Source organism: Saccopteryx leptura, chromosome 8 (assembly GCF_036850995.1).
Source record: "Saccopteryx leptura isolate mSacLep1 chromosome 8, mSacLep1_pri_phased_curated, whole genome shotgun sequence".
NCBI classification, from domain to species: domain Eukaryota; kingdom Metazoa; phylum Chordata; class Mammalia; order Chiroptera; family Emballonuridae; genus Saccopteryx; species Saccopteryx leptura.
In genome coordinates, this window is record NC_089510.1 from 30,553,771 (window position 1) to 30,580,928 (window position 27,158).

General features: G+C 41.8%; 1 long non-coding RNA gene and 1 other non-coding gene across 2 annotated transcripts; both read right to left on the reverse strand.

Annotated features, from left to right (window-relative positions):
* Nucleotides 1-384: 384 nt before the first annotated feature.
* Nucleotides 385-27,157, reverse strand: LOC136380140 (uncharacterized). Its single transcript, XR_010746847.1, has 3 exons — nt 27,070-27,157; nt 26,640-26,737; nt 385-451 (listed from the first exon to the last, which is right to left on the reverse strand). It is a non-coding gene; the product is annotated as an uncharacterized lncRNA (long non-coding RNA).
* On the reverse strand, nt 19,637-19,744 carry LOC136380205 (U6 spliceosomal RNA). The gene has a single exon (XR_010746881.1). It is a non-coding gene; the product is annotated as a U6 spliceosomal RNA (small nuclear RNA).
* Nucleotide 27,158: the final 1 nt, after the last annotated feature.

A 27,158-nucleotide genomic window follows, 5' to 3' on the forward strand; every position in this document is an offset into this window, starting at 1 on the left:
TTCTCCCGGAACCACCCACACCATGGGTAGGAATGGCCTGCGGGGAGGGGAAACAAGAACGGAGGGCTAGACTTTCAAAAGAGGGCGCAGTTACTAAAGCTCTTAGGAGCAGGTGCTCAAAGGCGGATGGAGAAATACGTTAACTGGGCCCAAAGTGCTTGAAATAGGTCAAGGAGTTTGTCGTGATCAAGAGCCCAAGTCCCCTGGAGGAGACCGGGAGGAGGAGGTGCCCTTAGAGAAGGAAAACTGCAGTGCTGCAATCCGTGGCAGCAGCAGGGTTTGGCTCGTCTCTGCTAGTCGTATTGGCTGCCCAGAAACGTCTGCCCTGCGGTGTTTTCCAGTCTACTCTAGAGTTTATTCCATCACAGCCGAGTGAGAATAATTACAGCTCTGTCCGCTTTCCTCTTCCCTTGCTTTATATATGTTCTTTTCTTCTTTCTCTGCTTTCCTCCTGTTGCAAAAAAAAGAAAGAGTTCATCCACCTGGTGCTAACAGAGCCAAACACTAGACACCAAGAATTGCAGTGGAGAAAGATTGGCTATTGTATTATGAATGGTGTCACCCAGAGAAGGGGAAGGTAATTCTCAAAAGCCCAAACTCCTTGATCCAGGGTCTATGGTGGTTTTTGGGTTTTTTTTTTAAGGACATATGGGAAACAGGTATGAGAAAGCACTGATGGGGCAAGTTTTTGTTGGAGGACCTTGAAGCCTGGTCATTTATGGTAAAGGACATCAGCACAGGATCTTCCTGGACATTGGACCCTTTGCTTCTGCAAGGGTCCTGATGTTTAAGTCTTGGTGATATCCCTGTACTTTGGTGCTGTGTACGTGTGGGCTCGAAACTTTGGTTCTAGCTGCAGTAGGAGGTCAGAGTTCTCTCCTCTGAGCATTCTTTGGCTGCATGATTTGTGGTTTTGTCTGCTGTCTCCGAAAAGCAGCTCAGTATCTTCTTAAATAGGATAGGATCATTTTGAGTTGGTTCTGTAGTTACACTTCTCCCTCTTACTTTTCCCTTTATTATTCATGTATTACATTTAACTGTTGACACCTATATATAGCATATGGCCTTCCTAACGTCTTCAGAGCAAAAAGACTACAGATATCCCTTGTTTGAGGATATGGACCAAGCCTATTGTAGGAAATGCCAAATATGATATATATATATATATCATATTTATATGAAACCAAAGATATATATATATGAAACCAAAGGATGGAGATATAACCAGAACTTAAACATATATCTATATTAATATAGTTCTCAGACATTTCTATTGGCTAATGAAATTTATTTCGCTATATGCAATTAGGAGTTTTTTTTATCATTGGTGTTATGAGAGACTGAACTTATTCTAACCTTACTGAGGAATGTTGCAGAGTATGACTAATTATATGTGCTAGATACACAGTAAGTCCGGAAAACTGTAGGAAGTACTGATAATGAATTATGAAGAATAACAAAGTGTCAGAGTAATGGAACCCCTCACAACAAGAATTTGGAAAAACAGGATGTCAGAGTAAGCTCCATGTAAATATAAATACTAATGCAACCTGAGTAACTGCCGAAGGTTTACGACAAAGGACGATGATGAACCACAGCTTCAATTCCATGTCAACACAGCTGAGAGTCCACTATAGCTTTGCAGTAATGTGCTGGCTATCTGCATAAATTCAAGTTTTTATTTCGTTTTGTTTGGTTGTTTTTGCTCAATAATAAACTTAGCTCATTTACATTTGTAAATTGGCCTGTTGATTTGGGTTTAAATTCCACTCCTTTAAGCCCCCAAGAATGTTGAATAAATATGATTATGTTTGTTGATTTGGGAATCAGATGGGCCTGGGCTCAAATATTCTGTTCTGCAATTTACCAGCAGAAATATGAGGTAAGTCTTAACCTCTCTTGAGTTTCAGCTTCTTCATCTGTAAAATCAGAATGATAACAGCTACCTTGCAGCATGGTGCTAAGGTTTAGAGCAGCGGTTCTCAACCTGTGGGTCGCAACCCTGGCGGGGGTCGGACGCCTAAACGACCCCTGTGTTTTGGTCGTTCGACCCCCGCCTGGGTCGCGACCCACAGGTTGAGAACCGCTGGTTTAGAGGTACTTGTGCTAAACCTCTGGCATGTTGTCCTCACTATTCAGGAGGTATTCCATACATGAAATGAACACTGTTTATTACAAGTAAGTTATGATGTGGTATTATTTTTCTTTCGCATAGATTAGTATATCACCATTTAAAATTTCCAAAGACTATTACTATGGAACAAATGCTTATGGTAAAATATACTGCTCACAGAAATTAGGGGATATTTCAACATGAATGGGAAGCGATAAAATATCCCCTAATTTTTGTGAGCCGTGTATATAAACTATAAAGGCAGGTTACAAAAGTGGCTATGCGGTATGATTTAAACAATGCGGATGAAACCTTTGTAAGACAGAAATGCCTGGAAGGACATAGATCAGCCTGCAAAACGGTGTGTTTGGGCTGTGTGCCCCCTCTTCCTTGTTGGCAGGGGTTGGCTCCTGTGACACAAGTTGGAAATGGCAGGTGCTGCCTTAGAACAGTGGTCCCCAACCCCCAGGCCGTGGACCGGTACCGGTCCATGGGCCATTTGGTACCAGTCTGCAGAGAAAGAATAAATAACTTACATTATTTCCGTTTTATTTATATTTAAGTCTGAACAATGTTCTATTTTTTAAAAATGACCAGATTCCCTCTGTTACATCCATCTAAGACTCACTCTTGACGCTTGTCTCGTAAGTTTGACAATTATATTTAAAAATACCACAGTTTTTACGCCGGTTGCATAATTTTATTTTGTGCCTTTATCTGTCCCACCCTAAAGGCTGGTCCGTGAAAATCTTTTCTGACATTAAACCGGTCCGTGACCCAAAAAAGGTTGGGGACCACTGCCTTAGAAGACACCTTGCAGCGGGGGCACCAATAGGAGATTCATTTCCAGCCAGTGGAGAATAAGAAGTCTGGGAAAGGGTTATCTTTCCAACAGAAGTGGTGCATGGGAAGAAACGTTAATTTGAAGGGCCCGAATATTATCATATTTACATGTGGTGCCTAGAACAGGGGCAGCCGTCTGCAAGCGTGAGGATATGGGGCCAACGCACCAGGGATGGAGGACGGAGAGTCCTGGCACCCGATGGAATTGTGGAACTGCTCTAAAAACCTGGAAACATTCCCTCCAGAATTCTTAGGTGTAAAGTAACAAACTCCTATTGTTTAAATAATAATTAAATAATACAAAACAAAAATATAAAAATAATAAAAGCCACTTTTTCTATGGTTTGTTTTGTTTTGTTTTGTTTTGTATTTTTCTGAAGTGAGAAGCGAGGAGGCAGAAAGACAGACTCCCACATGCACCCTACCGGGATCCACCCGGCATGCCCACCAGGGGGTGATGCTCTGCCCAGCTGGGATGTTGCTCCGTTGCAATCAGAGCCATTCTAGTACCTGAGGCAGAGGCCATGAAGCCATCCCCAGCGCCCGGGCCAGCTTTGCTCCAATGGAGCCTTGGCTGCAGGAGGAGAAGAGAGAGACAGAGAGAAAGGAGAGGGGGAAGGGTGGGGAAGCAGATGGGCACTTCTCCTGTGTGCCCTGGCTGGGAATCGAACCTGGGACTTCCACATGCTGGGCCTACATTCTACTACTGAGCCAACCGGCCAGGGCTTAAAAGCCACTTTTATTGGTGTATTCTGTTACCTGAAGCTGAATGCACACTAAATGACTTGAAAAATAAAGCTATTTTAAATTTTAACTACATTTTTCTCAAGTTTTCCATTTCTGAAAATTTTCAAATCTTTAAATTGGAAAAAAGTGTCTTAAATAGTAAGCTATTGAAACTTAACATAATAAGTTATTCATATGATTTAACACTAATTGAAAGATGGTTTTCAAGAGCTTCAGAATAATTACTTCTTGTCTTCCCTGCATACCACCCTAATCCTCTGGGAAATACTTGAACTTTGTTTCACCACAGTGGTTGCTACCATGGGAAACAGTAAAAGGCATGCAACTATCTCAACTTTGACCAAACTGTTGGCTGTGGCATATCTTACACAAAAATATTACAGCGTGATAAAGATGAATAACGTTCACTAACTTGGCATGTGTGGATGGCTGTTTTGTTTTCTTTTGCTCAGTGTTATCACCTATCAGTAATATGTCTCTTGTTATTTATGTCACCAAGTAAAACTCAACAATCATGATTAACATGTGAGTTTTTTTTTCTAGCAGAGTCTTAGAAACCTTAAAATATAATTAATTTTAATATTCCTTACGATCTAATTCATATCACAATAGCTCCCTGCCATGTTTTTCATAAACAATACAGTCCTAAGATCTTCGCAAACATTTCCTACAAATCCAAACCCTCATTTTACGGATCTGAAAACTAAGACCCAAAGAAGTTAGGCAGGGAGGGGGAGTGTCCGGGGGGTCAGACTGTTCAGCTGCCGGAACAGGGGCTGTAACCCAGCCTCTCTGACCACCACCCCAGAAATGTTTTAACCAAATGATGTGCCACTTTTCTGATTAGCATTTTGGGGAAAATTATCTCATTAATGAGGGGAAACACAGATGTCAGCTATTTCTATGATAATATTAAGATTCTGGGGCCAAATAAATTTTAATTTGATGCTTTTCAAAAGAATGTTTTGTGATTGTGATTTTGTTTATATATTTCAGTAAAATTTTATTTTTTTTCTATGACTGTAGTTAAATTTTATTTTTACTCGAATTTATTGGGTTAACATTAGTTGATAAAATTCTATAAGCTTCAGGTGTACAATCCTATAGACAACATCTGTGTATTGTGTGTTCCAGTGAAGTCTCCTTCCATCACCATTTATCCCCCCTTCCTCCTCCGTGTCCCCTCACCCCACCCCTCCTCCGTGTCCCCTCACCCCCATACTCTCCTCCGTGTCCCCTCACCCCACCCCTCCTCCGTGTCCCCTCACCCCACCCCTCCTCCGTGTCTCCTCACCCCCACCCCTCCCCCGTCTCCCCCCACCCCCACCCTTCCCCCGTCTCCCCTCACCCCACCCCCCCCGTCTCCCCTCACCCCACCCCTCCTCCGTGTCCCCTCACCCCCATACCCTCCTCCGTGTCCCCTCACCCCACCCCCCGTCTCCCCTCACCCCCATACCCTCCTCCGTGTCCCCTCACCCCCATACTCTCCTCCGTGTCCCCTCACCCCAACCCTCCTCCGTGTCCCCTCACCCCACCCCCCCCATCTCCCCTCACCCCCACCCCTCCCCCGTCTCCCCCCACCCCCACCCTTCCCCCGTCTCCCCTCACCCCACTCCTCCCCCGTCTCCCCTCACCCCACCCCTCCCCCATCTCCCCTCACCCCACCCCTCCCCCATCTCCCCTCAACCCCACCCTTCCCCCATCTGCCCTCACCCCCACCCCTCCCCGTCTCCCCTCACCCTACCCCTCCCCTGTCTTCCCCCACCCCCACCCCTCCCCCATCTCCCTTCACCCCACCCCTCCCCCGTTTCCCCTCACCCCCACCCCTCCCCCATTTCCCCTCACCCCACCTCTCCCCCGTTTCCCTTCACCCCCATTCCTCTTGCAATCACCATGCTGTTGTCTGTGTCTAAGTTTTTCTGGGGGGTTTTTTGTTGTTTTATTGCTTCACTTTTCACCCAATCCTGCAACCCCCCTCCCCTCTGACAGCTGTCAGTCTATTCTCTGTCTATGAGCCTGTTTCTATTTTGTTTATTAGTTTATTTTCTTCATTAGATTCCACATATGAGTGCAATCATATGGTGCTTGTGCTCCTCTGACTGGCTTATTTCACTTAGCATAATGCTCTCCAGGTCCATCCATGTTATCCCAAGAGATAAGGTTTTCTTCTTTTTTACAACTGTATAGTATTCCATTTTGTATGTACCATATCTTTTTTATCCACTCATCTATTGATGGACACTTGGGTTGCTTCCAAATCTTGACTGCTGTAAATAACACTGTGATAAACATAGGGTGCATGTTTCAGATATATTCCCAGAACTGGAATCACTGGGTCATAAGGGATTTCCATTTTTAATTTTTTGTGGTAACTCCATACTGCTTTACACATGGCTACACAAGTCTGCATTCACATCAATAGTACACAAAGGTTTTCTGTACATCCTTGCCAACACTTGTTGTTTGTTGATTTAATTATGATAATCATTCTGAAAGGTGTGATGTGATATCTCATTGTGGTTTTAATTTGCATTTCTCTGATAATTAATGATGCTAAGCATCTTTTCATATATCTATTGACCATCTTTATGTCCTCTTTGAAAGTGTCTATTCAGATTCTTTGCCCATTGTTTAATCAGATTATTTGTTGTTTTGATTTTGAGTTTTATAAGTTCTTTTTTTTATTTTAATGGGGTGACATTGATAAATCAGGGTACATATGTTCAGAGAAAACATCTCTAGGTTCTTCTGACATTTGGTTATGCTGCATTCCCATCAACCAAAGTCCAATTGTCTTCCGTCACCTTCTAACTGGTTTTCTTTGTGCCTCTCCCCTCCCCCAACGGAGTTTTATAAGTTCTTTATAAATTTTGATATTAACCCCTTATCAGATATACTATCAGCAAATATGTTCTCCCATTCAGTAGGTTGTCTTCATGTTGTTGATGGTTTTCTTTACTGTGCAAAAACATTTTAGTCTAATGTAGTCTCATTTATTTTTTTTAATTTTGTTTCCCATGCCTGAGAAGATATATCAGAAAAAAACATTGCTATGAGAAATGTGTGACCCTGGATGATTCACCCAGTAGATAGAGCATTGGCCCAGCATGCAGATGTCCTGGGTTTGATCTCTGGTCAGGGCACACGTGGGAAATGACCATCTGTTTCTCCTCACCTCCCTCTCCCTGTTTCCTCTCTCTTCCCATCTAGCAGCCAATGGCTTGATTGGTTTGAGCATTGACCCCAGGCACTGAGGATAGCTCAGTTGTTTCAAGCATTGGCCCCACGTCTCTGCACTTCCTACTAGCCTCAGTGTGGCTTCTTCTTTAAGTCCTTAGCTAGTCTTCAGTTGTTTGTTCAGGATAATCTATAACTGAGTTTTAATTCCAATTTGTTTCTGGGAGGAGGTGAGTATAACTTCCACCATCTTGTATCTCTTCAGTAAAATTTTATATGTAACAAATTTGCAATAAAATATCTTGAAATGAATAATTTAACTTTTAGTTTGGAAAGCATGGACATAGTATTAATGTTGGACCCCAACATTTTCTTTATATTGTTATTCTGAGCCTTATTAAACCTGTTTGCTTCACAGAAAAATAGAAAATAATGAGTATATAAAGGAAATAAGACGAGGGGCAGATAATCCGTTCACTTGTTTTATAATCTGGGAAGATCTAACATCACATCCCCTAGAAGACAAATCAGGCCAAAGTGAGGCTCAAGGAGAACTGGGCTTCCCAGGACATATCTCATTAAGGAGAAGCAACACATGGTCTGGAGAGAATCACTTAATCTCTGAAAACCTTAGATTTCTTTTTTGTTAAAGAGGGACGATAGCCTGACCGGTGGTGGCACAGTGGAGAGAGCATTGATGTGAGACGCTGAGTCCCAGGTTCAAAGCCCTGAGGTTACCGGCTGCGGTGAGCTCATCAGGCTTGCATGCAGGATTGCCAGCTTGAGCCAGAGGTCACTGACTTGAACAAGGGGACAGTGGCTCAGCTGGAGCCCCCTGGCCAAGGCGTGTATGAGAAGCAATCAATGAACAGCTAAAGTGACACAACCATGAGTTGATACTTCTCATCTCTCTCCCTTCCTGTCTCTCTCTCTTGCTAAAAAAGGAAAAAAAAAAAAAAAAAAAAATAGAGCAATAAAACACCAATTTCAGAAAGTCATTCTAAAAATTAAATCAGACAGAAGTGTTTATGGTAAAACACTTTACAGAATGCTTGGCCCACCTGACCAGGCAGTGGCACAGTGGATAAAGCGTCAGACTGGGATGTGGGGGACCCAGGTTCAAGACCCCGAGGTCGCCAGCTTGAGCGTGGGCTCATCTGGTTTGAGCAAAGCTCACCAGCCTGGACCCAAGGTCGCTGGCTCGAGCAAGGGGTTACTCGGTCTGCTGAAGGCCCACGGTCAAGGCACATATGAGAAAGCAATCAATGAACAACTAAGGTGTTGCAACGAAAAACTGATGATTGATGCTTCTCATCTCTCCCGTCCTGTCTCTCTGTCCCTGTCTATCCCTCTCTCTGTCTCTGAAAAAAATAAAAAAGAACGCTTGGCCCGTGTAAGTAACATTAATTGTCCCTTACAGATGCCACTCTTCTAATTGTCACTTTCATTTTATCTTGCCCTTTTCTCTTTTCTCCAATTAATTTTTATGTCCCTTCTAACTTTTTTTCTCTCTTTTACATTCTGGCTTTCTTTTCCCTCCTCTACTCTTCCTCTGCTCATTTTTTTCCTCCCCAAATATTTTTTCATTCTTTTCTGCAGGGTATAACCATTGCCAACTGGGGGCAGAATTCACAGGTGAAGGGAGATTTCAGATCTCTCATATTCCTCTGCCTAATAGTTAGCATGGATTTCCCCCGTTGCTATTATACTTTACTTTAAAAAGGAGGCAGGCGGCCCTGGCCGGTTGGCTCAGTGGTAGAGCGTCGGCCTGGCGTGCAGAAGTCCCGGGTTTGATTCCCGGCCAGGGCACACAGGAGAAGCACCCATCTGCTTCTCCACCCCTCCCCCTCTCCTTCCTCTCTGTCTCTCTCTTCCCCTCCCGCAGCTGAGGCTCCACTAGAGCAAAGAAGGCCCAGGGCGCTGGGGATGGCTCCTCGGCCTCTGCCCCAGGCGCTAGAGTGGCTCTGGTTGCAACAGAGCGACACCCCAGAGGGGCAGAGCATCGCCCCCTGGTGGGCGTGCCGGGTAGATCCCGGTCAGGCGCATGCGGGAGTCTGTCTGACTGTCTCTCCCCGTTTCTGGCTTCAGAAAAAAAAATAAAATAAAATAAAATAAAAAGGAGGGAGGCATTCTTAGTAGATTATATGGTGTTCTTGTAAATTTGTATATTCTTTAAGACATGCCTTTAAATACAGATATTTTACATTTGCAATTCATGAAAAACATGATTTAATTTTCTTTGTAATAAATGTAATAGCTAACATGTTTTTTTTGCAAATAGACTATGTGCCAGATTCTGTTCAATACTTTTCATTCTTATTAACTCACTTCAGTACCTGCAAGAACACATCTTATAAAACAGTTCTTAAAAAAGACTTTTTAAAATTACATTTCCATTAAATAAAATTATGAAAATACAAATGAGTGCAGGAAGTTAGCATGCACTGATAATTCCAAGATTCCATTATAGTATATATCCTCACACATTCTTATGGTTTTTTTGTTTTATTTTTACATTCCTATGTTTTATAGATATATATATCATATTGAGATCATACTGCGCACACATTGTTTTACTTTATTGTTGGTCAAATAAGTTAGTAAATATGATATATATGTTTGCTCGCTAATAGTTTGCATTGGGTGTGGGGGACAGGCTGTAAGCAGGCAGGGTCCTTGTAGCCTAAGGCTTAGTTTTAAGACTAAGCTTTTCCCCACACCCTTGACTGTTGCATGATAGGGGGTGGTGCACTCTTATGAGGAATCCCATTGATGCCTCAGATAAGTGACTATGTATCAGAGACTTCCTTGTTTGTATATCTGTAAAGCCAGTAAGCACGGCCACCATTACAGCAGCCTGGCCCATGCAGGTTCACATTAGATTCGGACAGATGGTAATGAAAAACGAAGCCACGAACTGGTGGGCCATTATCTTTAATTCTAGTTTGCACCCAGCAGGCAAGTAAAACACACACACTAGGCTCCAAAACCCACTCATTCAGTGCTTACAAAGCTACTGACTTATCCAAGTTTCCTACAATCAAAGATTCTAGCTCACCAGCCTTATTCACCTCTGTTTCCCATTTCCTTCTCTCTGCACAAACTCTGCACTAACTGGTTTCTCCTTTAGCACTCCATCATCTTGGCTACTTCTCCAAGCCTCCTCCACAAGTCCTTCCTCTGCTCTCCTCTCTAATGCTAATCTCAGGAACTGAGAGAGCAAGCTCCCAGTCTGCCCCATTTTATAGTGCAAAAATCAAAATGTTTAATCCAATATACAAAATAGAGATTTTTCTAATACAAAGTCACTTATCTGAGGCATGATGGGATTCCTCATGAGAGTGCACCACCCCACATCAAAAAGGGTAGGAAAGGCTTAGTCATAAAACCAAGCCCCAGACTACAAGGATCCTGCCTGCCCACAGCCCGCCCCCAACACACATTAATATAATCACGCCCATCCCAAGAAGAAGAGTAACTAATTATCACCTGGGTGACAGGCTTCCACGTGGGCAGCACCATCTTTAACAAAGTAAGCATAATATATTTTATCTGCCCAACAATACTGGATCAAGATTTTGATTTCTACACTATAAAATGGGCCAGAGGAACCCATGCAAGAGGAGAGCAGAGAAAGGCCACGTGGAGGAGAGGAGAAGCGAGATGGGGAACAGAGGTGAATAAGGCTGGTGAGGTAGAAACCTTTGATTCTGGGAAACTCGGATAAGTCAGTGGCTTTGGGAGCCCTGAATGGAAAGGGAAGTGTTTTCCCACTGTGTGTATTTCTTGCCCACTGGGTGCAAGCTAGGATTAAAGCTAATGGGCCACCAGTTCTTGGCTCTGTTGTTTTATTACCGTCTATTAGAATCAAATGTGAACCTGCATGGCCAGGCGGCTGTGATGGTGGCCATGGCTACTGGCTTTACATTTGTACACAATTTTATGCTAAAATAATATTTTTTGATGTTGAAATGGAAGCTTTAAATTAGGTTCTAGCAGGGAACCACAGCTATGCATATTCTTTAACTGAAGAAAGGTCCTCTTCCCTTTGGAAAGTTCATTATTTTCTATTGTGTTTTTTTTTTTTAATGACAGTGTGTTGGGAAGATAAAATATCTTATGCTCACTTTGTTAAAGATGGTGCTGCCCATGTGGAAGCCCGTCACCCAGATGATTGCTAGGGATGGCTGTGATTATATTAATGTGTGTTGGGGGCAGGCTGTGGGCAGGTAGGATCCTTGTATCTTGGGGCTTGGTTTTAGGACTAAGCCTTTCCCACCCTTTTTGATGTAGGGTGGTACACTCTCATGAGGAATCCCATCATGCCTCAGATAAGTGACTTTGTATTAGAGACTTCCCTATTTGTATATTGAATTAAAGTTTTCGATTTCTACACTAGAGGGTGGGGCAGACCGGGAGCTTGCTCTGTCTCAGTTACTGGGATTAGCATTAGAGAGGAGAGCAGAGGAAGGACATGTGGAGAAGGGCAGGAGAAGCAGCCAAGATGGCGGAGTGCTGAGTGAGAAGCCAGTTTGTGCAGAGTTTGTGCAGAGGGAAGGAAGGAGATGGGGAACAGAAGTCAATAAGTCTGGTGAGCTAGAAACCTTTGAGTCTAGGAAACTTGGATAAGTCAGTAGCTTTGTGAGCACTGAATGAGTGGGTTTTGGAGCCCAGTGTGTGTTTTTACTTGCCTGCTGGATGCAAGCTAGGATTAAAGATGATGGCCCACCAGTTTTTGGCTCTGTTGTTTCTTTACCAACTGTCCGAATCCAATGTGAACCTGCATGGGCCAGGAGGCTGTGATGGTGGCCGTGGCTATTGGCTTTACACAATGATTTGGATAACCTGTGGTGGTGAGAAATGACAGCATGGCAGAAAGTAGGCAAAGTTTCCTATTCTAAAATCTCTGTGGTAAACTCATTGTTATTTTCAAGTAAGTTAGTAAAACATCTCTGGACTTCCATAAACTGTATCATTAAGCATTCATCTATTAACATACTCCAAAGGATGATCTTTCTATTAAGATAGGTTTATCAGGGAATCTGAAAAGAAACAAGTGGAAAAAGAGACCCTGTTAATAACTTTAGTTTCATATTACATAAAAATATACAGCAGATAAAATGGTAAACTTCTATAAGTACTCATATCTTTGGAGTAGCTTAGAAGAGGTTTAAAAACTTCAGCATTCATATAAGCAAATAATGGTTTGAAACAACGGGTGGAAAGATTCTGAAACTTTTGGGGTATGTTGCAAAGAATTGAATCACAGACTGTGGGTTAAACCAAAGGTAGATTCGTAGCTGGGAAAAGAAAGGGGAGTGTAAGGCCAGGAGCCACCATCGTGGCCATTCACATGCAGGTTCGCATTGGATTCGGACAGTCGGTAAAGAAACAAAGGAGCCAAAAACTGGTGGGCCATCATCTTTAATCCTAGCTTGCACCCAGCAGGCAAGTAAAACACACACTGGGCTCCAAAACCCACTCATTCAGTGCTCACAAAGCTACTGACTGGCCCTGGCCAGTTGGCTCAGTGGTAACACAGGAGAAGCCAGGGAACACAGGAGAAGCGCCCATCTGCTTCTCTACCCCTTCCCCTCTCCTTCCTCTCGGTCTCTCTCTTCCCCTCCCACAGCCAAGGCTCCATCAGAGCAAAGTTGGCCCGGGCGCTGAGGATGGCTCCATGGCCTCTGCCTCAGGTGCTAGAATGGCTCTGGTTGTGACAGAGTGATGCCCCAGATGGGCAGAGCATCATCCCCTGGTGGGCATGCCAGGTGGAATCTGGTCAGGCGCATGCAGGAGTCTGTCTGACTGCCTCCCCATTTCCAGCTTCAGAAAAATACAAAAAAAAAAAAAAAGCTACTGACTTATCCAAGTTTCCTAGAATCAAAGGTTTCTAGCTCACCAGACTTATTCACCTCTGTTCCCCATCTCCTTCCTTCTCCCTGCACAAACTCTGCACAAACTGGCTTCTCACTCAGCACTCCACCATTTTGGCTGCTTCTCCTGGCCTCCTCCACATGGCTTCTGCTAATCTCAGGAACCAAGAGCGCAAACTCTCGGTCTGCCCCACTTTATAGTGCAGAAATCAAAACCTTTAATCCAATATACAAAATAGGGAAGCCTCTAATACAAAGTCACTTATCTGAGGCAAGATGGGATTGCACCACTCCACATCAAAAAGGGTGGGAAAGGCTTAGTCCTGAAACCAAACCCCAGGTTACAAGGATTCTGCCTGCCCACAGCCTACCCCCAACACACATTAATATTACCTGGGCGATGGGCTTCCAGTGGGCAGCGCCATCTTTAACAAAGTGAGCATAATATATTTTATCTGCCCAACAGGGAGATAATGATCAGTCTGAGTTTTCTACCATTAAACACATAGTACTTGGGTAACAAATCCTGTGTTGGGAACGATGTAATTGGTAAATCATGTGCACTTCTTATATGGCCCCACCCATGATTAACTCTTTAATGCTTTAGTCAGGATGGGAATTTTCATTAGATGAGTAATATAACCAGTGATTAATCTGAGCAAATCAGGGCAACTAGATGTTGAAATTGTAAGGAATCATCTATTTAACCTTGAGCCCTCTATGACTTAGATTGGAGAATTTTAGTTAAAAGCCCTGAGTGAATGTCTCTTGGATGCAAACACCAAAAAAGTGTGAGTGGGTGACCTTTGTGCAGACATATAGAAATGCATGTGGACAGGCTTTAGAAAATTGAGTTTCTGGATAGCCCCTTCCTTTGTGCTAGTTAATTAGCAAAAGAAAAAGAATGTTCTGACCAAATTAACCCTTTCTTCAGGTCAGCATTACAGCCATTAATCATCTTCCCCTTGTCACCTGATCTCCCCTCCTTGTAGTCCTGTTACCTCTGTTCCGCTTCTGATAATAAAGGCTAAGGGAGAAGATTCAGGAGGTCCTCTTTGCCTCCCTTGGCAAGCTTCCCTCTCTCTTCCTCTTGACATAAGTTTGTGTCTTGAGTAAGTTTTTGCCACGCGACACTGGTAGTTCCCAGTGGGCTGGAGGACTACAGAAAATACAGACCGAAATAATTTCAGAAGTCAATCTAAGGGGTGGTTTATACCTACAGATGAAAACCAGACACCTAGTGTCCTGCCTATTATACTGCAAAGCTAAAGTCAGCTCGTTTTTAGCTATGTGTGGGTGTCAGTGGTACTTGGGGGTAACATTTTATATTACTGTAATAAAATCTTTAAAAGACAGTAGTGGGTTTGTTTGTTTTCTTTTCTTTTCCAATAACGTGAAGTAGTTTGTTGTAGATCAAACTTTCCCTTGAGAATTAAAAATGCTGGACAATACATGAAACCATCATTTTGAAAATGTTAGGGAACTATAAAGCCACCAAGGGCTTGGAGGGATCAAGATTTCTGGGAGAAGATGCACTGGATAAATTTAGGAACCTCTTCAAATCTTTTAGGTCCTGTCTCCTAGATCCTCAAACTTACCATAGACATGAGCTCACCAGCATTTCATAATAAGCTTAGCAGGCTGCCTGAGACTCCCCCAGGGTAAGTGCTGATCTCCAGCCTGGACTCAATTGTACCTGACATAGTCTGAGCCACTGTGGCTGTGGCACCTGGCCCCACCATAGCCGCCAAGGATCTGATTTATATCAGTTCTGGAGTTGGATGAAGCAACATGCTGCAGAATGTGGATGTTGTTAACCTGCTGGGTCTAAAGATCCCAGTTAAAAAATATGGAAGTGCATAGATGTTCATGTCTTGTAAAGTAAATTTTGACCAATAAAATTTAAGTCTGGGGGGAGTTATCACATACATTCTTCCCACTGTTTCACTTAGTTGTTCAATTTGGTTGTGTATTCATTGATTGCTTCTCACATGTGCCCTGACTGGGGGTTGGACCTGCAACCTTTGGTGTACTAGGTTGACATGTCATCTACTGAGCCACCCTGCCAGGGTCTCTCTTTCTTTTTCTCATGGACTATTTCAAGACAGGGTGTGTCTATACAGTGAGCTGTGTCTCTTTACAAAGCTGTGGTCATCTTCAGTAACACACAGCTTGTGTTTGCTTCGCTTTTTACACCCCCTCTGTAAAGCCAGTAGCTGCGGCCACCATCACAGCCGCCTGGCCAATGCAGGTTCAAGTTTGATTAGGACAGACGGTAATAAAACAATGGAGCCAAGAACTGGTGGGCCATTACCTTTAATCCTAGCTCGCACTTGGTGGTCGAGAAATACACACAGCGGAAGAACACTTCCCTTTCCATTCAGGGTTCCCAAAGCCACTGACTTATTCGAGTATTCCTAGAATCAAAGGATTCTACCTCACCAGTCTTATTCACCTCTGTTCCCCACCTCCTTCTCTCTGCACAAACTGGCTTCTTCTTCAGTACTCCACCATCTTGGCTGCTTCTCCTCTGCAAAGCTAATTTTCAGGAACTAAGAGAGAGAGAGCCCCCGGTCTGCCCCATTTTATAGTGTAAAAATCAAAACCTTTAAGCCAGTATACAAATAAGGAAGTCTCTGATACAAAACCACTTATCTGAGGCATAAATGGGATTCCTCAATAAGAGGAATCCCGCATCATGCAACAGTCAAGGGTGTGGGGAAAAGCTTAGTGTTGAGAAGATCTTAGTATTAAGAGGGTGAGAAAGGCTTAGTCTTAAAACTAAGTGTTAGGCCATAAGGACCCTGCCTGCTTACAGCCTGTGCCCCACACACAATGCAAACTATAAGCGAGCAAACATACACATCATATTTGCAAACTTATTTGACCCACACCCTTCATCTTTTTTCTTTACTTTTGCTATCTCAGATTATACTTCCAGTAAATAATTAGCAATTAGCCTTTAACTCAGGATGTCTTTTCCAAGGAACTATGCTAAGACAGTGAAAGTTCAGAGAAGTGAGCCATAGTTGGCTCTATTTTCTCCCTTAGAGCAGTGGTCCCCAACCCCCAGGCCACGGACCAGTTCCGGTCCGTGGGCCATTTGGTACTGGTCTGCAGAGAAAGAATAAATAACTTACATTATTTCCGTTTTATTTATATTTAAGTCTGAACAATGTTTTATTTTTTTATTTTTTTTATTTTTTTTTTTGTTTTTGTTTTCTTTTTTTTTTTTTTTTTTTTTTTTTTTTAAATAAATTTTTATTAATGGTAATGGGATGACATTAATAAATCAGGGTACATATATTCAAAGAAAACATGTCCAGGTTATCTTGTCATTAAACTATGTTGCATACCCCTCGCCCAAAGTCAGATTGTCCTTCGCCACCCTCCATCTAGTTCTCTGTGCCCCTCCCCCTCCCCCCAACCCTCCCCCTGTCCCCCCTCCCCCCACCCCTGGTAACCACCACACTCTTGTCCATGTCTCTTAGTCTCATTTTTATGTTCCACCAATGTATGGAATCATGTAGTTCTTGTTTTTTTCTGATTTACTTATTTCACTCCTTATAATGTTGTCAAGATCCCACCATTTTGCTGTAAATGATCTGATGTCATCGTTTCTTATGGCTGAGTAGTATTCCATAGTGTATATGTGCCACATCTTCTTTATCCAGTCTTCTATTGAAGGGCTTTTTGGTTGTTTCCATGTCTTGGCCACTGTGAACAGTGCTGCAATGAACATGGGGCTACATGTGTCTTCACGTATCAATGTTTCTGAGGTTTTGGGGTATATACCCAGTAGAGGGATTGCTGGGTCATAAGGTAGTTCTATTTGCAGTTTTTTGAGGAACCACCATACTTTCCTCCATAATGGTTGTACTACTTTACAGTCCCACCAACAGTGAATGAGGGTTCCTTTTTCTCCACAGCCTCTCCAACATTTGCTATTACCCGTCTTGTTGATCATAGCTAATCTAACAGGGGTGAGGTGGTATCTCATTGTAGTTTTGATTTGCATTTCCCTAATAATGTTTTATTTTTTAAAAATGACCAAATTCCCTCTGTTACATCCGTCTAAGACTCACTCTTGACGCTTGTCTCAGTCACGTGATACATTTATCTGTCCCACCCTAAAGGCCGGTCTGTGAAAATATTTTCTGACATTAAACCGGTCCGTGGCCCAAAAAAAGGTTGGGGACCACTGGGTTAGAGCATTTTTCTGTTTGTAAGTAGAAGCCAAAAGGCTGAGGAGATAAGTAGAATTTCCAACAGTCTTACTGCGCTGGTGGGCAAAACTTGCATTTCAGGCCTACCAGGAAGGACAAATCCAGGCTAACACTCCAGTTTTAACTTGTAACTCTAGACATGTTCTTAAAAATAATGAAGACTGGCATCAAATCAACTAAATCTTTGATTGAATTAAAATTAATCTTCCTCTTATCTAATTGCAAAACAAAAATGAATTCTCTCTAGAAGATAACATTGTCTAGAGTCTTAAAATAATCTCTATAATTAATCATATTGATACAATTTGTCATATATCATATACAATTTATCATATATCATAATGAATTAAATATTACTAGGTATGCCAGAAGTTGAGACTACAGTACTGAAAAATAAGAATAAAAACAGATTATTAGAAATACCCTCACTGGAGATCCAAATATTGAAATTATTATATACAGACCTTAAAATAACATTAATATGTCCCAAAAATCAGATGAAAAAATGGAAAATAACATAAAATTGGAAAATTCTTTAAAAGGAAATTCTAGAACTGAAAAGAAATAACCAAAAATTTAAAAGTTAATAGAAGCAGGTTAAAATGAGGATGCATAACAGATACATGAGAAATGGTAAAAATATTTAATATATATGCAAATGATATCCTACCAAAACAAAGAGAGAAAAATGAAGCAGAGGTAAAATTAGGTTTAATATGATCAAATTTTACAAAACATCAAACCACAAATTCAGAAAGCCATAAATTCTGTGCAAATTAAATATAGAGAACACAACATATAAGTGTGTTATAATAAAATTGTTATAAACCAAAGACAAAGAGAACATATTAATACAAGCTAAAGGGGAAAGATGTATAATTGTTTGGGGTCTGTCTCAGCCTATCACTAGTGATGCTATTACTAGGAGTGCCTGAGGGCACTCACTTGGGCCAGCAGTACTTGTGGCAACCCCCATAGACATTGCCCCTTCTGGAGCCAATGTTGTAGCCCAGCCAACCCTTGTGGTTCTTATGATTGCAGGACATACATTAGCAACAGCCATCAGGACCTTGCAAAAGACAAAGTTTATTGCTCACAGGTCCTGGAGGGTACAGGGCATGTCTATGGCCACACAACAAAGTTACCAGTAGAGAGAGGAAGAACATGGATCTGGGGTTCTGCCTTTATTAGGTGTTGGTCAAATAAAGTTTGTAAATATGATGTATATGTTTGCTCACTTATAGTTTGCATTGGGTGTGGGAGACAGGCTGTAAGCTGGCAGGGTACTCTCTTAGCTTAAGGCTTAGTTTTAAGACTAAACCTTTCCCACCTTTTAATATTAAGATCTCTTCAACAACCTTCTAATACTAAGATCTTCTCAAAACTAAGCTTTTCCCCATACCCTTGACTATTATATGATGTGGGGTTGTATACTCTTATGAGGAATCCAATTTATGCCTCAGATAAGTGGCTTTGTATCAGAGACTTCCTTTTTTGTATATTGGCTTAAAGGCTTTAATTTCTACACTATAAAATAAGGCAGACAGGGGGCTCTCTCGCTCAGATCCTGCCATCAGCATAGCAGAGGAGAGGCAGCCACGCTGGAAGAGTGCTGAAGGAGAAGCCAGTTTGTGCAGAGTTTGTGCAGAGAGCAGATGGGGAACAAATGTGAATAAGGCTGGTGGGGCCTTTGATTCTAGGAAACTCAGATGAGTCAGTAGTTTTGTGAGCACTGAATGAGTGGGTTTTAAAGCCCAGTGTGTGTATTTTCTCACCCACCAGATGGGAGCTAGGATTAAAGGTGATGGCCCACCAGTTTTTGGCTCCGTTGTTTCATTACCGTCTGTCCAAATCTAATGCGAACCTGCACGGGCCAGGCAGCTGTGATGGTGGCCGCAGCTACTGGCTTCACATTAGGGTTGAAGGTGGGGTACCTAAAGTTTTCTGGGCTCACTTTTCATTGGCGAATTTAAACATTAGAGCTGAAATTAAAGTGTGGGAAGGGAAAAGCAAGATCACTCAAAAGGCCAGTGATTGAAGTCAACCAGGACTTCCTAAAAGGGGAACTTGATGGGTGGGGTGGCCTGGGTCTTCATCTAGTTGTGTAGCTGGCAATGTGTTCACTCGGAATAGATGTCTTTGAAGTGGATGCCTCAGCAATCAAAACCTTCATGTCAGGCACTCACATTACAATAAAAAAGACTGTTTGTGACTGGCCAGGCAGTGGCGCAGTGGATAGAGCGTCGGACTGGGATGTGGAGGACCCAGATTCGAGACCCCGAGGTCACCAGCTTGAGCGCGGGCTCATCTGGTTTGAGCAAAGCTCACCAGCTTGGACCCAAGGTTGCTGGCTCGAGCAAGGGGTTACTCAGTCTGCTGAAGGCCCACGGTCAAGGCACATATGAGAAAGCAATCAATGAACAACTAAAGTGCCCCAATGAAAAACTGATGATTGATGCTTCTCATCTCTTTGTTCCTGTCTGCCTGTCCCTATCTATCTCTCTCTCTGACTCTTGCTCTGTCTCTGTAAAATAAATAAATAAATAAATAAATAAATAAATAAATAAATTTTTTTTAAAAGGCTGATTGTTGGGCAGGTAAATGACAATGATCTTCAAAATAGCTGCAATAAGATGCTCAATTTCTCTCTTTTTTAAAATATGGAACACTTCACAAATTTGCATTGTCATCCTTGAGCAGGGGCCATGCTAATCTTCTCCATATCATTCCAATTTTAGTATATGTGCTGTGGAAGTGAGCGCTGATGCTTGATTTGTCAACAAAAGCAAGTAAACCACAAGCATCAAAATGGCATCTGATGTCAGAGCTAATAAATAAACAAACAAGCAAACAAATAAATAAATAATGTGCTAGAATTGTATACTAACTGAAAATATCTGAAACGGAAGTGAAACATAGAAAATTAAAAGAAGCTAATTGTGGTTATGATAGAGGATAAAACAAGCATGTTCCTTTAAGTATGTGTTCACTTTCTTCTTCATCATAACCTGATAGAAAATATTCTCAGTATCTTTATTTTACAAATAAAAACACCAAGCCCGAGGGAGTAAGCAAGTTGTCCAAGGTCTCACAGCTTGTTTCTTCTGTCGCCAAAGCTTTTGTTTTCTGCACTATATTTTGTTGATGGAAGAAATGTTTAAGCCTGTAGAGTATTTTTATGGGTTTATTTGAGCCAAACTGATGACAGTTGCCACGAAGCAAAATCTCAATGGATTGAGAAAATGCTCCGGATAATGGCAGTTTCGCAGCTTATTTTATTATACATTAGAGCCAAAGTAGAAGGTGTAAAGGGGATTACTTGAAATCTATTGGTGATAGATTAGGGAGGGAGGCAGGAGAAAGCAAAGTGGGCGGTGTGTGTGTGTGTGTGTGTGTGTGTGTGTGTGTGTGTTCTAGGATTGGGTAAAACATAAAAATGAATAAGATACACCCTTCTTTTTCATTAGTAGGCATAGGATAGTTAACAATTAACTATTAACATAATAATAATAATAATAATAATAATGAGGGGCTTGTGCCCTGAGGGGTCTGGAAAAAAGGAAATTACTTGCTTTTAGTTAAGGAGTTTTAGTTTCACACCATCCAAAAGATGTGTGCGACTCTAGGTCTCTGAGTTTGTAAGGCCCCAGGCAAGCCTCCTCTGAGCTTGTCAGGTTTAGTCTGTGGCCCTTCTTTTGTACACAATTTATATCATCTCTTGTAGTTTGCTTCAGATTTCACAAACTTTCTTGTCAGATAGTATCTTATTTGAATAATCTAGATGCTGTATCTATTCATGTGAACACATACACGCACAAAGATACTTATCTTATATAAATCTGCCTTTGATTTTCAGATAATCCCTTGAGAATGTAACTTCTCCAAGGTGACAAAGAAGTTAATAGGACTTCTCAATAATGAGCCCAGAAATATGTGTAAGAAAGTAACCAACCTGATTCACTCAAAGTAAAAATAACATAGCTTTTAAAATTTTTATTTTTATACATCAAATCAATCTGTTCTCCCCACATACATCTATCAAGGCTGGAAGCAAATCCAATTTTTATCTGGCAGAAAACTTAACTGTATTCATGGAGGGGAGGACCCCTTTTTATATTGAATTCTGTAAGAAATCCTGGAGCTTACTGGAAATTTGAGATGGACCTCTGTTGGGCAGATAAAATATATTATGCTCACTTTGTTAAGGATGGCGCTGCCCACGTGGAAGCCTGTAGCCCAGGTGATTGCTTGGGATGGGCGTGATTGTATTAACGTGTGTTGGGGGAGGGCTTTCGCGCCAAAAGGTTTTAAAAGGAAGAGAAATCACGTTGAGATAAGAGTGAGGAGGAGCTCATGCTAGAGGAGAGCAGAGAAAGGCCACGTGGAGGAGAGGAGAGGCAGCCAAGATGGAGGAATGCTGAAGAAGCCAGTTTGTGCAGAGTTTGTGCAGGGAGAAGGAAAGAGATGGGGAACAGAGGTGAATAAGTCTGGTGAGCTAGGAACCTTTGATTCTAGGAAACTTGGAAAAGTCAGCGGCTTTGTGAGCACTGAATGAGTGGGTTTTGGAGCCCAGTGTGTGTTTTTACTTGCCCACTGGGTACAAGCTAGGATTAAAGCAAATGACCCACCAGTTCTTGGCTCCGTTGTTTCATTACCATCTGTCCGAATCCAATGCGAACCTGCTCCTGGCCTTTACAACCTCTGAGCTTGAGTTTCATTCTCGCTGTCATAATGTTCATTGACCAAACTGAAGAGTCTATTCCACACCCAGTTTCACAGTCAGGAACCTCACTGCCACATGACCAGGCGCGTAGCCCCTGGGAGAGGACCGTGCAGCCCACCACTTGGGGACTCTTGTCACGACCCCCCTCTTCAGAGTCCGGGTCACTCCACTCTCTTCCAACTTTGACCTTTTCTGATAGCTCAGCTCCTAGACTCCATTCTAGGGGGGCTTTTTTTTTGGGGGGGGGAAAGGCTTTAACTTTCTTTTTTTAGCTTTTATATACTTTATATGTTTTATTTTTCAAGTGCAGTTTACATTTAATAACATTTTGTCTTCATGTCAAGTGTAAAGCGTTGTGGTTAGGCAATCATATGCTTTATAAAGTGTCCCCTCTAATATTTCCAGCACCCGCCTGGCACCATACACAGCTATTACAGTATTATTGACTGCATTTCCTGTGCTGTACTACACACTCCCTGGACTACTTTGTAACTGTGGTAGGCAGTGAGACAGACGTGAGCAGAGCAAGAACGATGGGCCAGGTACGGAAGGTCAACAGGGCAAGGATGATGGGCCAGCTCCAGGCCCAGAAAAGCAGCAAAACAGACAAGTGACTCCACAGCTGACCTCCGAACCAGCTGTAGTGATTATGGAACCCCTGCCCTGGTGCCGACCAACCAGTGGAGCTCACGACCCTGAAAGAACACATCTGGAGAGCTGATGACTATCCTGTTGAGATGTTCCCTTGGGACCTCCCCTAAAGTTTCCACCCTTAAAAGCCCTTAGGACAAAGGACCCAGGGCACTCCTCTTCCAGGAAGCACGCCTAGACTTTCCCCACCTCCCCTTACTCTTCTCCCCTCCCCCACCAGGCTTGTTTCTCCCTTCCTCCTAAACTCTAAAAACCCGTTTGTTTTTTTTTTGCCCCTGTAACTTATTTCCTGAGTCCTTTTCTTCTACCTCTGTGACTTTCTAAATAAACCTTCTCTTGCATTTTGAGTCTTGGCTCTAAATTCTTTCCTAGACAGAATTCAAGTACCCAGGTTGCTGAACCGAGGTCTGGTCTGACCACACCAGTCTAATACCTGGTGCTGTGTTCATTCTGTGGCTGCCAACATAACTACCAACATGTACTTCCTAACCCCTTCACCTTTGCTATCCAGTCTATCTTCCCCCTCCCCTCCACAACCATCAGTCTGTTCTCTGTATCTGAGTCTGGTTCTATTTTGTTTGTTCATTTATTTTGTTAATTAGATTCCACATATAAGTGAAAATTGCAGTTTTTGTCTTTCTCTGACTTATTTCACTTAACATAATAGGTCCATTCATGATGCCCCAAACAATAAGATTTCATTCTGTTTTATAGCTGGGTAATATTCCATTGTATAAATGTACCACAACATTTTTATCTGCTCATCTATTGATGGACACTTGGGTCTTATCTATATCTTGGCTATTGTAAATAACACTGCAATAAACACAGGGGTGCACATATTCTTTCAAGTTATTGTTTTTGGCTTCTTTGGATATATTCCTAGAGGTGGAATGGCTGGGTCATACAACAGTTTTATTTTTTATTTTTTGAGGAGTCTCCATACTGTTTCCCACAGTGGCTGCACCAGTCTGCATTCCCACCAACAGCGCGTGAGGGTTCCTTTTTCTCCACATCCTCGCCAGCACTTGTTTGTTGATTTATTGACGATAGCCTTTCTGACACAGTCTTTAACTTGTTTTCTAGAAAAAATGAAGCTGAATATCCAAAACCTTGCCAACCCTCTTAAGAACAGAAAAAAATGTTTCTGAGCCCACATCTAAGAAACACGCGCACACACACGCAGTTATAGGAATTCTGTCAAAAGAACCTGAAGGATTAATAACCAAAATACTTTGGGCGGCACCTTGGTAACATCTCAGAAATGTCTGGGACACAGTTTAAACAGTCATGTACAGGTATGAGTATGAAAATTTCAAATGGGTTGGTGGCACTCCTGCTAAAGCAGAAGTTTAACTTCATCCTATAGTCACAGGCTGGTGTGGCTGGTTATTTTTCTAAGAAACAGGATCATTCTTCCCAAAAGCTATGGATGGGGAAAAGCAGAGCCATGTGCTTGGGGTGGTGGTGGTACTTCGGTGGGGCAGGTCATCAGCACTAGAGGAAATTATTGGTGGAGGTGCTGTAGATGCAGAACAGCTCCGTAGACGTGCATGTGCACAGGTAGAAGGCAACCGGGGCAAGTAAGTCTCAGAGTAGCCAATATATAGCAGAGCTGGGATTCAGAGTCAAGTCTAAACCCAAAAGTTTCGTATTTACCATTATTCTTCATTTATTCTTAAGAACAAAGCCAATGCTATTCCCTCCTTCTTACCAAAGCATGATGCACTAGAGCAGGGGTTGGGAAGCTATGGCTTGCGAGCCAGATGTGGCTCTTTTGATGGCTGCATCTGGCTCGCAGACAAATCTTTAATAAAAATAATAATAACGTTACAAATAGAAAACATTCTCATGTATTACAATCCATTCATTTCCTACCGCTCATGTTCATGGTTGCGGGTGGCTGGAGCCAATCACAGCTGTCCTCCGGGACAACACCAAATTTTTATTGGATAATGCATAACATACACGGGTTGTTGTATGGCTCTCAAAGAATTACATTTTAAAATATGTGGCGTTCATGGCTCTCTCAGCCAAAAAGTTTCCCGACCCCTGCACTAGAGTCTGTGGGCCTTGAAACTGACATTAGAAATGGTGGATTTAAATTTTCTAGGACCTGTTGGTAGAGAATGAGAACCTTATATGAGCTGGGAAATCAAGAGGTAATTTACTGCCAGCAATAAATTGGGATTTTTAAAGACTATTGTTGGACGGCCTATATATCTATAAATATTTGGATCTTAGGCAAAAATTATATTTGTTGCATGGGTGTAGTAGCAACACTTTTTCAATAGTTCTTACACAAATTAAAATGTGACTCCTCTTTCTTTGTTTCAAGCAATTAGATCTACTGATCTCTTGCCTCATCTTTAAAAGAGAATGGAAAAGTTTTAGTAATTATAAAAAATAAGCCCTCTGCGAATGTACTTAAAACCATTGAATTGTACACTTGAAGCAAATGTCTTATGTAGATTAAATCTCACTAAACTTAAAAATAAAAGCATACTTGACTGAAGTTCTTTATATCTCTGCATAGCTTCTTCAGTTATAATACAAGCATGCATTGACTTAATCTAGTCAAAATGAGTTTCTACTTAAGACAGTTTTGAATTTACCTTTCTCCAGTCATGTGTTTGTGTTTTTAATGGCGCACAGATTCTTCCCCATTACTTGTCATTGCTCAATCAGCCAGTGTAGTTATTGCATAGCCGGATTGTTTCCAGGGCTTTGCTCTTACAAATGCCACTGCTTTACAAAGGTATGCACGTACAGCTCATATTGATTAAGTTAAATTCCCAGTAGTGCGATTACTAAATCAAAAGCTTGCTAGTGTTTGAAAGATTTAGCCATTATTTTTGTTGTTGTAGTTCCAACTCAAAAGCTAAATAAAACTTTAGATGTGAACTAATTTTATTTCAATCTGGCATTGATGGATTATGCCAATTTATGTGACGAGGTTTTATGTGAAGTAACTATATGGAATATTAAATAACAGAAGGGAAGAAAGGAATACTTTGAATCAGTCAGGATTCTCCAGTAAAACTATAGAAACTTTCGTGTTATTCAGGCCTTCAATGGGTTGGATGAAGCCCACCCACATTGGAAGGGCAATCTGTTTCATTGACTCCAATCTGTTTCATTGACTCCAATCTGTTTCATTGACTCCACCAATTCTAAATACAGTCTAATCCAAAAACACCCTCACAGACACACCCGGAAAAAATGTTATCTAAGTATCTGGGCATCACATGACCCAGTCAAGTTGAAACATAAAATTAACCATCACAAATCCACCCCTTGTAAACTTGGCATGTATATCCATCCCCTTAAATTATACTTAACCTCAAAATAAAAACAACAACATAACATAATTCTACTTAACATAATAAAACTATCTTACATACAACCAAAAATGTACTAACCCATTCTCCAGAAGAGGAAATTGTTGAATAATGCTTATTCTTTTGTGTGTGTATGTGACAAAAACAGAGAGAGGGACAGATAGAGAATGACAGACAGGAAAGGAGATAGATGAGAAGCATCAATTCTTCTTCATTGCAGCACCTTAGTTGTTCATTAATTGCCTTCTTATATGTGCCTTGACCAGGGGGCTACAGCAGAATGAGTGACCCCTTGCTCAAGCCAGCAACCTTGGGCTCAAGCCGGAGACCTTGGGCTTCAAGCCAGCAACCATGGGGTCATGTCTATGATCCCAAGATCAAGCCAGCAACCTTGCACTCGAGCTGGTGAGCCTGTGCTCAAACCAGATGAGCCCATGCTCAAGCGAGCGACCTTAGGGTTTTGAACCTGGGTCCTCTGCATCCCAGTTCGATGCTCTATTCACATGTAACTGCCTGGTCAGGCGATATTTATTCTTTTCCTCAAAATCCTGTAACTTAGATACTATTATGTGAAATTAATACTTATGTATATCAACAAAAAGTGATATAAAGTCAATACATCTTATGTTATATAAGGGAATAAGAGAAAAAATTAAATATATATGTGTACATATACACATATCTGTACACAAATATATTCATAATAAAATAGTAAGAAAGAAATATTCTTTGTTAATACTGCTTAATAAGAAGGAGAAATACTCATGACCCTTGTATTTTTGACTGGTCATGTGGTTGAGCTGGCTTTTACAGCTGCCTTTATCCACTACCTATTCTGTATTTCCTTTGCCTTTAGCAAGCACCTCAAATGGTCATGGTTCTCTACCTGTGGGGTGATCCAAACGTTTATTCCTGAAGAGTATACGTCATTAGTTGTCTTACCTGGATCGAGCTGTTGTAGTGTTCCAATTCTTCATTTTTGGACCAGAAGGAATCATAACTTATTTCAGCTTTCAGTTCTTCCCATTGTGGCCAAAATTCTTTCCAATTGTAAAAGAAGGAATTCAAGAGTTAAGATTTTAGCTTTACTAATAGTAGCTTTTAGTTGTAATTAATAAGCATAATGATGAATACAAGTAAAAAGGTTTGTTCCAGGAGCTGAGATACATGAACAGGCCTTCCTGACTTTGAGGGCTGTAAGCAATCCACACTTTGTTCCCCAGGGAACTGTAGGCAAAGTCTTTGTGTTCCACTTTAGGTAAGGAATGCCCACTGACCATGACAGAGATAAAGAATTACTAGCAATACTAGGAAAATGTCTGGAATGCAAATCTTATCCAATTAACTTTTCCCTGAATTCCAAACCCCTTACCATTCTGTCCTTCTCCTTATGAAAGAAGTTGGTTTGAAATGAGATTTTAAGATGGTTTTCAGAGCACATAGCCTGCCATCTTCTTAGAT